This window comes from Lycium ferocissimum, chromosome 4, assembly GCF_029784015.1.
Source record: "Lycium ferocissimum isolate CSIRO_LF1 chromosome 4, AGI_CSIRO_Lferr_CH_V1, whole genome shotgun sequence".
NCBI classification, from domain to species: domain Eukaryota; kingdom Viridiplantae; phylum Streptophyta; class Magnoliopsida; order Solanales; family Solanaceae; genus Lycium; species Lycium ferocissimum.
In genome coordinates this window covers 44,543,063-44,557,008 of record NC_081345.1, presented here as the reverse complement: position 1 = coordinate 44,557,008, position 13,946 = coordinate 44,543,063, and the positions used below count along the sequence as shown (strand labels likewise).

General features: G+C 34.1%; 1 protein-coding gene across 1 annotated transcript in view; it reads left to right on the top strand.

Moving 5' to 3' along the window:
• The window catches only part of LOC132053227 (uncharacterized), an 88,000-nt gene that overhangs the window by 14,170 nt on the left and 59,884 nt on the right, over window positions 1-13,946 (top strand). The gene's annotated exons all lie outside the window — the stretch shown is intronic.

The window sequence follows — 13,946 nt, the reverse complement described above, 5'->3', positions numbered from 1 at the left end:
CTTATATTTTCTTTTGAATAATTCTACATGCGGAAAGTATTAGTATGATATAATTGAGACGTTTCTTGAAAATGGAAGTCATAATTCTCTATTATATGAGTATATGGAAGTCGAAATCAAATAAATTATGGTTACCGATTTACGTACCGTAAAATAACTGAACTAAAAATACTGAATCATATCGAATTAATTTTGGTACGGTAATAATATCGTATACTTAAAAATCGAAAACCAAATTATCGAATAGAAGATCGTACTGTGCCCACCCCTACATGGAAGGGCAAAATTTCTTTCTTTAGAAACATTGTGGGCCCATAACTAGGAAAATAGTCAAATTTGTCCATCTACTATCCAAAATACATTATTATTGTCGTCCATTAGACTTTTGGTCTCGCTAAGAAAAAGTCTTATGTTGACGTTGACTCCTAACAAAGTAATTTTAGATCATAAGAAAAATTGAGTCTCTAAATTTGGATATTTGTTCTTGAAGAATTTGAACTTCTGAAGTCCATCTATTTCATGTTGAAGTTGTTGGAAATATAAGGTGGGCCCTTGATAATATCATAGGACACAAAGAGGATGGAAGAGGGAGATAGACATTATGCTCACTTCATATCATTATAAAACTCCACTCTTACATAATATCACTACAAATGATGTTTTTATAGGTGTCAAGAGACACTTCTAGACTCATACTTAATAAATGAATTCATACTCTCACTATGAACTTGACCTTCATGAAAACACAACAATGTACCTAGATAATACAAAAGACAATGAACTTAGGTAACATAAAATCCATGCACCTTGGTATCCTAAAAGTCATTTGAATCTAGACACTTAAACATTTAAGTTTACTATTTTCAACATCCCCGCTTAAACTTAAATGTCTTTTTCATATTCTTCAATCATTCTTGACAATTTCAACATCCTCTTTGTATACGCATCCACATCTATTGGCATTTCATTCTCCATCACCTTCTAACTTTTGGCTGTAGCAAAGACAAACTCACAGAAGACTTCCCTTGTCTTATCTTCGTAACTTGTGAAGTCCTTCAAGACTGACACCTTTTTCAACAAAGTTGTTCTTTTCTTCACAAACCCGAAGAATTCACTCTTCTTTTGCAAATAGCCGGCCTCTCAATAGGTCATCAAACCTGGAGACACACCTTCAATGGAGATTGCCAAAATTTTACCTTTACACCTTCCAGGATCGAACCAATGCTCTGATACCACTTGTTGGAAATATAAGGCGGGCTCTTGATAATATCATAGAGCACAAAGAGGATGAAAGAGGGAGATACACATTATGCTCACTTGCATTAATGACACAAACTAACACTAGATTGTTTGCTATGGGGAAGGGTATGAACGGACGAAAGTGTAATGAAAGAAAAAAAATTGAGCATTTTGGATAGTAATATGGGCAAATTTGGACTTTTTATTAATTAATTAAGGAACCACTTTAATTCTCTTTGGATTGACAATCGAAATAGTGTGGGATTCACAAGAACAACCATATGATTATAACAATAACGAGATAGATAATAAACGTTAATTTGACTTAAATCTATAAACAAGACAAGCAAACTTATTTTTGAAATTGCAAAATTGTTTGGGTAGTTCGAACTTCAGACATTTTTGTCCGAAATTGAGTTTGACAGTACCCAACTTTAGACCTGTAAATCTAAAGTTTGAACTAAATTTTATCTCTATATAAAATATATTCACTACAATAAGTATCACCAGTATATGTTCCAGATTTTCTTTTTAAGCTTTTGTTTCTAACTTCCGAAAGAAAAACAAGAGAATCGGAAAAAACACTAAGAAAAACTTTAACAGATAACATGAAAGACGTAGACAGAAAAAGAGAACACAAAACCAATACTATAAAAGATTACTGTTTTCTTCAAATTCGCGACATTGAGAATATCAAATCAGATGGAAATGTGGCGCAATGGAGAGGCTGCTTCTTCCTTAATTAGAGGTTTTAGGTTCGAGTCCTGAGTATGAAAAAATCCTAAGCGAAGTGCTATAGCCCTACGCGGCGCGAATAAGAAAGAAAAAAACATAATGCAGATACGGGACCGAATAAGAAAGAAAAAAGACAAATGGAAGCAGACGAGCTAGTTTGCCCCTATTACGTACATCAACTAAGAAAGTGAAAAGGAATATTTTGTCTCAAGTTTATAAGTTCAATAATTTTAAATAATTAAATATGACTTGTCAACATCTTTCACTTAGACACTTCAACTTAGGGATGTTCCTATTGCCCCTTACACTACCCAAATTTTATACTAATTAGACACTTTTTTCACAATCAGCTCAACATATAAGGAGTGTGCAATACACTTGCCGATGACGTCGTAAAAGGACGAATTGAATTAAAAAACGTGGCATTTTTGTATAAAATAAAATAAATGAATTTTAAGTTTAACAAGACACAACTTTCAGACACCCCCGGGTCTTCCATGTCTTTCTTCTCCTGTCAACTGAGATTTCCCCTCCCCCACATTCCATTAAAATCAAAGCTTTAGTTAGATATCCTTAGCCCAATGTCCTTAAAATTAAGTTCTGAATAGGTCAAGAAAATCATTCCATCGAGAAGCTCTTGATTTTTCGGGCCATCAATTTATGAAGTGCCCATTCAGATTATGCAGATCTTGATTTTGCTCAAATTTATAAAATCAACTCTTGAAGCATGAAATTTCAAGTACAATTCTTATGATTTGGTATGTGAATTTTGATGTTTAAAATGATGGGATTTGTGCAGATGATATTTAGAAGCAATAATGGTGTTGAAGGGGAATAGCAAAACTTTAAAATATTTTGTTGAAAAAAGGGAAAATTACCAAAAGTGAATTCAGAGGGAACAGGAAGATCAAAGTCTTGAGAAGCATATTAGAATAAGTAAGAATAATGGCAGCAATGGAGGTGAGGAAATAAGATAAAAATCCGTTATTTTAGAACCTCCATTAAAGAAGTTTAAGCTTGGGGAAATAGTTGGGAAAAAAGGGAAGAAGAAGAGAAAAAATTAAATAAAAATTGACTGAATCCGCCACTTATGAGTGTATTACACTCACTATGCCAACTTAGCGAAAAGTGTTTAAATGACACAATCAAACCTTACCTCAGGTGTCTAAATAGAACAAGATTTAGTTGAAGTGTCTACGTGAAAAATATTGTCGTCTCCCGATGGTCCAGCCTAAAATAGTAGGATGGAAATTTATCATTCCAATTAATTATGACGTAGCGAAGTGGAAATATTCAATAGAAATCTGATGTGTAGAATGAGATGTGAAATGTGAATCCACCAAAGGTTGAAGTTTCCTGCTTTCCAACAGCAACCGTTTTTTGTTACGTAGTATAGTTAAGATATACGTAAACATTAGGGATTAGAGAGTCCCTTTTTTTTTTCTTTTTAATCCTTTTTCCTTTTTCTTGTACCTCTTTTTAGACGTGGCAAAGTCATATTTGTAACTTGTAAGAAACTCCTAGTCTCTAGCAAGAAAACATTCCTCTGGCTGTTGGTGGTCAATAAAGTATCTCCGTCAACAATTTGTGGAATACGAAGACTCAAAAGGAAAAGGAAAAAAAAAAAAAAAAAAAGAGCATGGTGGCACCAATTGCCAAGTACGTTATCTAAAAATTTACTAGCAAACGATATTTATACGAAGCCAATAAATATATGATATTTGCTTTTCATATACATATTTATTGATATTATCCGATCCAGGTTCAGTAATATATATTGTGAAATTGTTCAATAAGTGGAAGGCTCAAATTAATGATTAGATGGGTGGTAGCAAAATTGGTAGAAGAAGAATGAAGATTGTAAGGATAAAAATATCAACTGCAATGTATATATAAAATAAAAGAAGCTTGTTTTGCACAACTTTTAGAAGAGATGAGAAGAAATCCGATTAAATTTTTGGAAGTACTTGAATTTTAGTCATTCTTGGCGTACTTCATACATATTTGCTACTCTTAAATAGCAAAATCAAACATTAATAACACACAAGGGTTCCATTTGAAGCACCAGAACTTTAAAAAAAAATTGTAAACTTTTAAGACTTGACTTACTCTACTAACACTCAGAGCTTAACTTTGAACTAGGCGGGATCGTTTGACTTATATATGCAGAAGGTCATAAAATAGGAACTGGAGGGATCATAGGGAAAGTCACACAAATACAACTTTTTCAAATGGTAATTAAAAAGATTACAACTGCTTTGAAAAAATTACATAAATACAATTTATTCAAAATTTTAACTTCTTAATTACAAAAATACAACTTTTTATATTCCTAAAATATCAATAAAACCTAATTTAGGAGTTAATACCATTAATGCATATCCACTTTTTACTTTCTCTTTCTTTCAAAATCATTAGAATATAATTTTCCAAATAAACATAACAAAATCAATTTCAAATACCATATTCTATCTACCGTTTTAAAATGACTTTTTTTTTTCTTTCGCTTCCTCCTTTTTATTCTTCTTTTTTTAATTTCACTTGATGATGATTCAATTATTTTTTTGTGACTAAAAGAAATTATTTGAATATATTAATATTAAGAAAAGCAGATGAAAAGATATGATATATGGAAAATATGGTATAAGAAATGTACATGAAAATATACCTTAGAAAGTATATGGTATATTCAAACCGGTATATTAAACTGAAAAGATGATAGCAAAATGTTTGTGAATATAAGAGAAGAAATTAGTATATTTAAGTTTGTATATTATATATAATATATAATATAATAATATTATTCGTGTATATAGTATATAATATTACGATATACCTAATATATGAATATATTACTCTATGTGCGAACCAATTGTACTCTACAATAACATATAAAGTATACAGTATACAGTATACAATATATAGATAGAATAATATAATTACTTATGGATTACCACTAAAATAGGATCTTAATTAATAATTGACACCACATCCCATTAAACTTGGCTTCCTTTACGCCATCATATATTTACTATTCAATTTTTTCTCTCTCTTCCATGAAATAGGAAAATCAAAATCAATTAAATTTATATTTGTATATATTTAATATAATAAATAATATATGCCTAATATATATACAATAATGTATGTGGTCAAATAGATATATATATATATATATATATTAAGAAATTATTTTATATATAGTATATACTAGTTAATATACATAAAAAATAATATTATATATAGTGTATAATAGTGAAATATACATATATATAAGTACAAGAATATATATACTTGTTCAAGGAATTGTATAATATATATCATATAAACAATACTATACTATTTTATGGATTAATGCTAGTTGAGTATATTGGGATGATTAGAAAAGTAATTAATGTGTTTTGATATGTATTTAATTTGGTTATCACTTATATAGGAAACTCTTTATTATTAGCCTTTTATTCATAGTAACATTTTTTTATTTATGGTATAAAATTATACATATACCCCAAATATAGAGTACATATTGTAGATTGTGTAATTTAGTTAATCGTTGTAGATTATGAAATATTTTACTTATTTACTTGTATTTATGTAACTTCCCCTTTGATTTAGGGGTCTTAAGTTAAGCTTGGAAGTCCCGTAGACACATAAATTTTATTGGATTAAATTCATACAAAATTTGTATTTAATCCATATTTATTTGGGTTGAACAATTAATTCGGGTTGCACAACAAGTCCATTTAATTAAATTCAAGTCTAAGGTCCATTTCATCTTGAGGCCCAAAACTCATGCCACATGTCAAGTGACATGGCATCCCAGTCAAATTCAAGACCAACAAGATGATGCCACGTGCTCAAATGATGTGGCGATTCCGGTCAAATACAAGAACTAATAAAAAATCGCCAAGTGTCCAAAATGACATGTCTTGGCCAATCACAAGCAACCTTATCACATAGCATTGTGATAAGGCTTGATGATTACATCGACGATCGAGAATGAGGCAAAAGAGTTCATCTAAACTTGGGTTGCCTACTCCCTACAACTGTAAATAGGGGGTTTACATAACTTTTACGAGGACATTCAGCAAGCACTGGAGAAAGCAGCTACATCGACTACATAGTCCTGGAGTGTCCAACGGAGTTCTTCCCGGAGATCAACCAAACGACGAAGTACTGCTCGACATTCCTAGGGATTGAAATACATCTCTAGAAGATCCAAATCATCCTGCAATTCGAGAAATACGCTACCGAAGGCCCTCGAATCACGGAGACGTTTAGGAGAGAAGAATCAAGAGAACAATAAAATTGTACTCACAAGATTCATAAATAAAATTATATTTTTCTTTTATTTTTTATTGCAGTTAATTTTCGGCACTTGAAAATTTGTTGCAAACAGTTCCCAACTTCAGATCCGTATGTCAGGATTATTAACGTCGTCCCGTACATCTGAAGTTGATTCTGATGTCTAATGCAGCTAAACATTAAATACTTTGTAATTTTTGGTTCTTCTTTAAACAGTGATGCTCAAAAGCAGCTATTCGTACACTTTTCCCGTTGAGATTTGGGGGTCAAGTGCATGTATAGCCGATTCTGAACCCCCATTTAAGCTATAACCGAAGTTTATAAATTTTAATAAGTTTAGTATAATCAACTTCCTACATACGCGATCAAAGTTGCAAAAATCCGTGTCTGAAATTGTAAAATTTTCCTGAAGTTTGACATATTTCTGGTGCAAGTAAGCTTCCGACATACGCGTCAAAAGTTTGATTTGTCAAAGCCAAACTGCGGACACATGCGTCAGAAGTTTGGCTATCTAAAGCCAAACTTCTAACATTTATGGGGATAATAGTCAAAATACCCCCCAACGTTTGACCAAAATGCCAACTACACACCGAACCTTTGCGGGGTCCTATTACCCCCACGGACAAATTTTTTCGATAAGCAAAATGGCCCTTTTTTGCGTGTGGCGAAGCGTGAATACACGCCCGGTGGCGCGTGACGGCCTTTAAAAATGCGCATCGACACATTTTGGACGCCAACTAAGTTGCCACATATGATGCCAAGTAGATAAAATTTGAACTCCCTCCATTTTTAGGCTACTTCATCTTCATCTTCACCCTATTTAATATCCATCCCCATTTTTTGTTGTCAAAATAATATCCATTATAAACGAAAATCTCAATGAAGAAAATCCACATATGATTCCGAACAACTTGTTAAAGAACAACTTTCCACCATAAACGAAAATGCGAAGAAAAAAATGAAAAATCGAAGAAAGAAAAAGGAAAAATCGGAAAAAAAATAAGGATGAAAAATCTAATCTTGTTAAAGAAAATCGATTGGAAGTTGCTTGTTTGGAGTTGCTACTTGTTGCTTGGTTGGAGTTATTTAAGCACTAATTCTTTGAGTTGATTTGGGGAGAAAATTAAACTCCATTGCTAAGAATTTGGAGAAAGCTATGAAGAACACTAAATGGGTTTCTCTAAATTCTAAATTATCTTGCGGAGGGCGAGACTTTGCCTTGAGACATTTTTTTTTTTAACTTTTCAAGGCACACTTTTAGTTAAGGCATACTTTTGGTTATGCCTTAATTAAAAATATACCCCCATAAGGCATAGTTCCTTAAGGAAAAATTTTGCCCCATAAGGCAAAACTAAATTATGCCTTGAGGAAAAGTTATGCCCCCTCCAGGCATAACTTTAGTTTTCCTTAAGGAAGTTATGCGGAGGGGCGGACTTTGCCTTGAGAATTTTTTTTTTTTTTAACTTTTAAAGGCACACTTTTAGTTAAGGCATACTTTTGGTTATGCCTTAATTAAAAGTATGCCCCATGGCATAGTTCCTTAAGAAAAAATTTTACCCCATAAGGCAAAACTAAATTATGCCTTGAGGAAAAGTTATGCCCCCTCACGGCATAACTTTAGTTTTCCTTAAGGAAGTTATGCGGAGGGGGGAGACTTTGCCTTGAGAATTTTTTTTTTTTTTTTAACTTTTAAAGGCACACTTTTAGTTAAGGCATACTTTTGGTTATGCCTTAATTAAAAGTATGCCCCATAAGGCATAGTTCCTTAAGAAAAAAATTTGCCCCATAAGGCAAAACTAAATTATGCCTTGAGGAAAAGTTATGCCCCCTCCGGCATAACTTTAGTTTTTCCTTAAGGAAGTTATCTGGGAGGGCGGACTTTGCCTTGAGAATTTTTTTTTTTTTTTTTTTTTTTAACTTTTAAAGGCACACTTTTAGTTAAGGCATACTTTTGGTTATGCCTTAATTAAAAGTATGCCCCCCATAAGGCATAGTTCCTTAAGAAAAAATTTTACCCCATAAGGCAAAACTAAATTATGCCTTGAGGAAAAGTTATGCCCCTCGGCATAACTTTAGTTTTCCTTAAGGAAGTTATGCGGAGGAAATGAGACTTTGCCTTGAGAATTTTTTTTTTTTTTTTTTTTAACTTTTAAAGGCACACTTTTAGTTAAGGCATACTTTTGGTTATGCCTTAATTAAAAAGTATGCCCATAAAACATAGTTCCTTAAGAAAAAATTTTACCCCATAAGGCAAAACTAAATTATGCCTTGAGGAAAAGTTATGCCCCCTCCGGCATAACTTTAGTTTTTCCTTAAGGAAGTTATCTTGAGGAGGGCGAACTTTGTCTTGAGAATTTTTTTTTTTTTAACTTTTAAAGGCACACTTTTAGTTAAGGCATACTTTTGGTTATGCCTTAATTAAAAATATCTTATGTTTATAGTTCCTTAAGAAAAAATTTGCCCCATAAGGCAAAACTAAATTATGCCTTGAGGAAAAGTTATGCCCCCTCGGCATAACTTTAGTTTTCCTTAAGGAAGTTATGCGGAGGGACGCGGACTTTGCCTTGAGATTTTTTTTTTTTTTTTTTTAACTTTTAAAGGCACACTTTTAGTTAAGGCATACTTTTGGTTATGCCTTAATTAAAAGTATGCCCCATAAGGCATAGTTCCTTAAGAAAAAATTTTACCCCATAAGGCAAAACTAAATTATGCCTTGAGGAAAAGTTATGCCCCCTCCGGCATAACTTTAGTTTTCCTTAAGGAAGTTATGCTCGGAGAAACCAGACTTTGCCTTGAGAATTTTTTTTTTTTTTTTTTTTAACTTTTAAAGGCACACTTTTAGTTAAGGCATACTTTTGGTTATGCCTTAATTAAAAGTATGCCCCATAAGGCATAGTTCCTTAAGAAAAGATTTTACCCCATAAGGCAAAACTAAATTATGCCTTGACGAAAAGTTATGCCCCCTCCGGATAACTTTAGTTTTATAAGGAAGTTATCTTGCGGAGGGGCGGACTTTGCCTTGAGAATTTTTTTTTTAACTTTTAAAGGCACACTTTTAGTTAAGGCATACTTTTGGTTATGCCTTAATTAAAAGTATGCCCCATAAGGCATAGTTCCTTAAGAAAAAAATTTGCCCCATAAGGCAAAACTAAATTATGCCTTGAGGAAAAGTTATGCCCCTAGGCATAACTTTAGTTTTTCCTTAAGGAAGTTATCTTGGGGGCAATGAGACTTTGCCTTGAGATTTTTTTTTTTTTTTTTTTTAACTTTTAAAGGCACACACTTTTAGTTAAGGCATACTTTTGGTTATGCCTTAATTAAAAATATGCCCCATAAGGCATAGTTCCTTAAGAAAAAATTTTACCCCATAAGGCAAAACTAAATTATGCCTTGAGGAAAAGTTATGCCCCTCCGACATAACTTTAGTTTTCCTTAGGAAGTTATCTTAGGAGAAACGGACTTTGCCTTGAGAATTTTTTTTTTTTTTTTAAACTTTTCAAGTCACACTTTTAGTTAAGGCATACTTTTAGTTAAGGCATACTTTTGGTTATGCCTTAATTAAAAGTCTGCCCCATAAGGCATAGTTCCTTAAGGAAAAGTTTTGCTCCATAAGGCATAACTAAACTATGTCTTGAGGAAAAGTTATGCCCCTCCGGCATAACTTTAGTTTTTCCTTAAGGAAGTTATGCCGGAGGACGGACGACTTCCCTCCAGCACTGCCTTGCGAAATTATTTCTTTATTTTATGCTTGAGCGGGGGTTAACCCAAAACCTCGAGTATCCAAGCTAAGGGCAAAACTTAAAGACCCACAAATATGAAGGGCAAAATTTAAAGACCGCAAATATGAGGGGCAAAATTTAAAGACCACCCCAAAAGAAGGGCAATTCTGCGAATTGCCCATTGTTTAATCAAATTAATGGATGAACTTTGTTCTATTTGGTGTTAGGAAGCTTCCTTTCATTTGGGTTTGTTTGGATTAGATTTGAGCAAGTTGGTGTGATTTTTTTTTCAACTCTAGTGAAGATGATGATGATGATGATGATGATGATGATAATGTTGATGAAGATGAAGGAGAATTGGGTATGGGTTTTCAGATCCTTAATAAAAATGGAGTATGGAAAATTGAGAGATTTTTTTTTTTTTTTGAAGAAGAAGAGTAGATGGATGGAGGAAGGGGGAAATTAATAAAAAATGGGGCAAAATTAAACACGTGGCACGTGGGCCAGGCGCGTGTGGACAACCGCCATTTAATATTTGGGGGTTGGCAGATTGGACTGCCACATCAGCAAAAAAGGGCCATTTTGCTACTGAAAAAATTTGTCCAGGGGGGTAATAGGACCCCCGCAAAGGTTCGGTGTGTAGTTGGCATTTTGGTCAAACGTTGGGGGGTATTTTGACTATTATCTCAACATTTATGCTTAAAGTTCAGACATTTATACCTAAACAGTAGAGGTTTCAAAAATTACACCTTTTATCTTCTCAAATCAGTGTGTAACAATAATTTTTATATTGACCAATGCTCAACCACCAATGAATGAAATTAAATGTTAATTTTCTCCTTTGGTAAAAATAGCTTCAGTTTCATCAAAATCAGTGTAATAAACAAAAAATTGTACAATGTTATAAATACACCGTATTATGGATGTTCATTAAAATATACAGTCAACTGGATAAGCTATAATCAAGCAGACAACTTGTGAGTAGCTTAAGCAGGTAGCTTGCAAGTAGCTCAAGCAGGCAGCTTGCTAGCGACACGAAAAGCCTCGCGCGGCTTCACGAAAAGTCTCGCGGCTTAAACTTTCTTCTAAAAGAGAGATAATACTCAAAATACCCCTCAACGTTTGACCAAAATCTCAACTACACACCTAACCTTTGCGTTGGTCTATTACCCCGGACAATTTTTTCGACATTAAAATGCTTTTTGCTTTGATGTGGCGGTCCAATATGCCAACCCCCAATTATTAATAGTGACTTGTCCACACGCGCTGACACGTGTAATTATTTCATTTTTATTATTTTTTTGATTTATAATTCTAATTTTTAATTTCTTTTCTTATTCCTCTCGTCCGCTTTCCCAAAGATCATTGTTGGCTCTCTTTGTCTCTTCGACCAACCAACCGGACCACCCCCGGCTGGAGGACGTCGACGACGACCCTCCCAAATCCACCAGCCACGACCCCAAATGGCACCACCACGCTCCTGTGCTCCTTTCCCCTTCTTTTCCTTTACAATTTATTTTCATCTCTGTGGTTACTTCGGCGAAATTTAGCCGTCAATCGGCGTCACAACAACAACTTTGCCTCTTTGTTTCGTCTTTTGCGGGAACTCACCCGACAGAAGGGTCGGATACGGCCATATTTTGTGTCTTCTCTCGCAGGTGTTACTGCGTCCTTTTTTTTTTTCCGATCACCCCTCCATTTTCAGGGTGAGCTTCGTCACGATAGTGTTTGGACTTTGGATGAAAGTAATGGAGGTGATGGGCGGGAAGTGTCTTGTCGTAAATTGAAACTAATGAATTAAAAATTAAGCCACATTAACACAATTAGAAGAAACATTTAAAGAGTAATTAATTGGTGTTCACCTGAAAGAGGAAGGATTAGAAGGCCATTCAAGAGCATATTTCTCAAGAGCATATTCCTAAAAATGGAGGGAATTTAAATTTATCTATGTGGTATCTATGTGGCATCTATGTGGCAGTCCAGTTGGCATTTTAAAACACATCAGATGCTTTTTTTAAAGGCTATAACGCGCCACTGAGCGGTGTAGTCACGCTCCTGTCCACATCGGCCAAAAAAGGCATTTTAATGCGAAAAAAATTGCCCGGGGGTAATAGGACCAACGCAAAGGTTAGGTGTGTAGTTGGGATGTTGGTCAAACGTTGGGGGGTATTTTGAGTATTAAGTCAATTCAGTTCATTTACATAGCAATTGAAAGAGCAATAAAATCTCTCTCTCCCCCAGCTTTTTTGGCTATATCTTTTGTTGTCGTGTTCTTTTAATAGTATTTCATAATACATTATCGGCACGAGACTTGGCCATTTTAATTTTGATTTCTATTTTAATTACAATTCTTGGAGTTACAAGAGTGCAATATAAGTATTCTATTTGGTAATCCTTCACTGTGTTAAAATCATATTTATGGTATCTGTTTTAATCCCTCCCATGTTTGGGTACTTGAAAGGGCCACATGTTGTATGCCTAACTCGAGAAGGGAGAAGGTTTGGATTTGCACTATCAATATGCTTTTGTGGTGCTATGGATTAATAGTGAGCAATTCCTTGTGGACATTGAATTGGGTATTACCTTTCTTTATTAACTCATTTACTTGTGTATCATTTAAATTCATCTTTATCGGCAAAAGCTCGTCTTGGGTGCTTGATGGTAAAATTTATCTTGATGTGATGAGTCTGGCAGACACTATCAAAGATTAAAAAAAAAATGAAATCAATACTGTGCCAAAGTAATGATAGTCCTACGAGATAATACTCAAAATACCCCCCAACGTTTGACCAAAATCCCAACTACACACCTAACGTTTACGGGGTCCTATTACCCACCAGACAAATTTTTTCGGTATCAAAATGCCCTTTTTTTTGATGTGGCGGTCAATACGCTAACCCCCAAATATTAAATGGCGGTTGTCCACACGCGCACAGCCCACGCCACGTGTTTAATTTTGCCCCATTTTTTATTAATTTCCTCCTTCCTCCATCCATCTACTCTTCTTTCTTCTTCAAAAAAAATCTCTCAATTTTCCATACTCCATTTTTATTAAGGATGCCGAAAACCCATACCCAATTCTCCTTCATCTTCATCAACATTATCATCGTCATCATCATCATCTTCATTAGGAGTTGAAAAAAAAATCACACCAACTTGCTCAAATCTAATCCAAACAAACCCAAATGTGAAAGGAAGCTTCCTAACACCAAATAGAACAAAGTTCATCCATTAATTTGATTAAACAATCAAGAATTTAGAGAAACCCGTTTGGTGTTCTTCGCCAAACTTTCTCCAAATTCTTAGCAATGGAGTTTAATTTTCTCCCCAAATCAACTCAAAAATTAGTGCTTAAACAACTCCAACCAAGCAACAAGTAGCAACTCCAAACAAAACTTCCAATCGATTTTCTTTAACAAGATTAGATTTTTCATCCTTATTTTTTTTTCTCCGGATTTTTCCTTTTTCTTTCTTGATTTTTCATTTTTTTTTCTTTAGATTTTCGTTTATGGTGGAAAGTTGTTCTTTAACAAGTTGTTCGGAATCATATGTGGATTTTCTTCAATTGAGATTTTCGTTTATAATGGATATTATTTTGATAACAAAAAATGGGGATGGATATTAAATAGGGTGAAGATGAAGATGAAGTAGCCTAAAAATGGAGGGAGTTCAAATTTTATCTACTTGGCATCATATGTGGCGGCTTAGTTGGCGTCCAAAACGGTCGGATGCGGTGCATTTTTAAAGGCCGTCGTGGCCAGCAGAGGCGGTGTATTCACGCTCTGCCACATCGGCAAAAAGGGCCATTTTGCTGCGAAAAAATTTGTCCGGGGGTAATAGGACCCCGCAAAGGTTAGGTGTGTAGTTGGGATTTTGGTCAAACGTTGGGGGTATTTTGAGTATTATCCCATAGTCCTACGCTCCTTGATGAAGGAATGAAATGAAAAT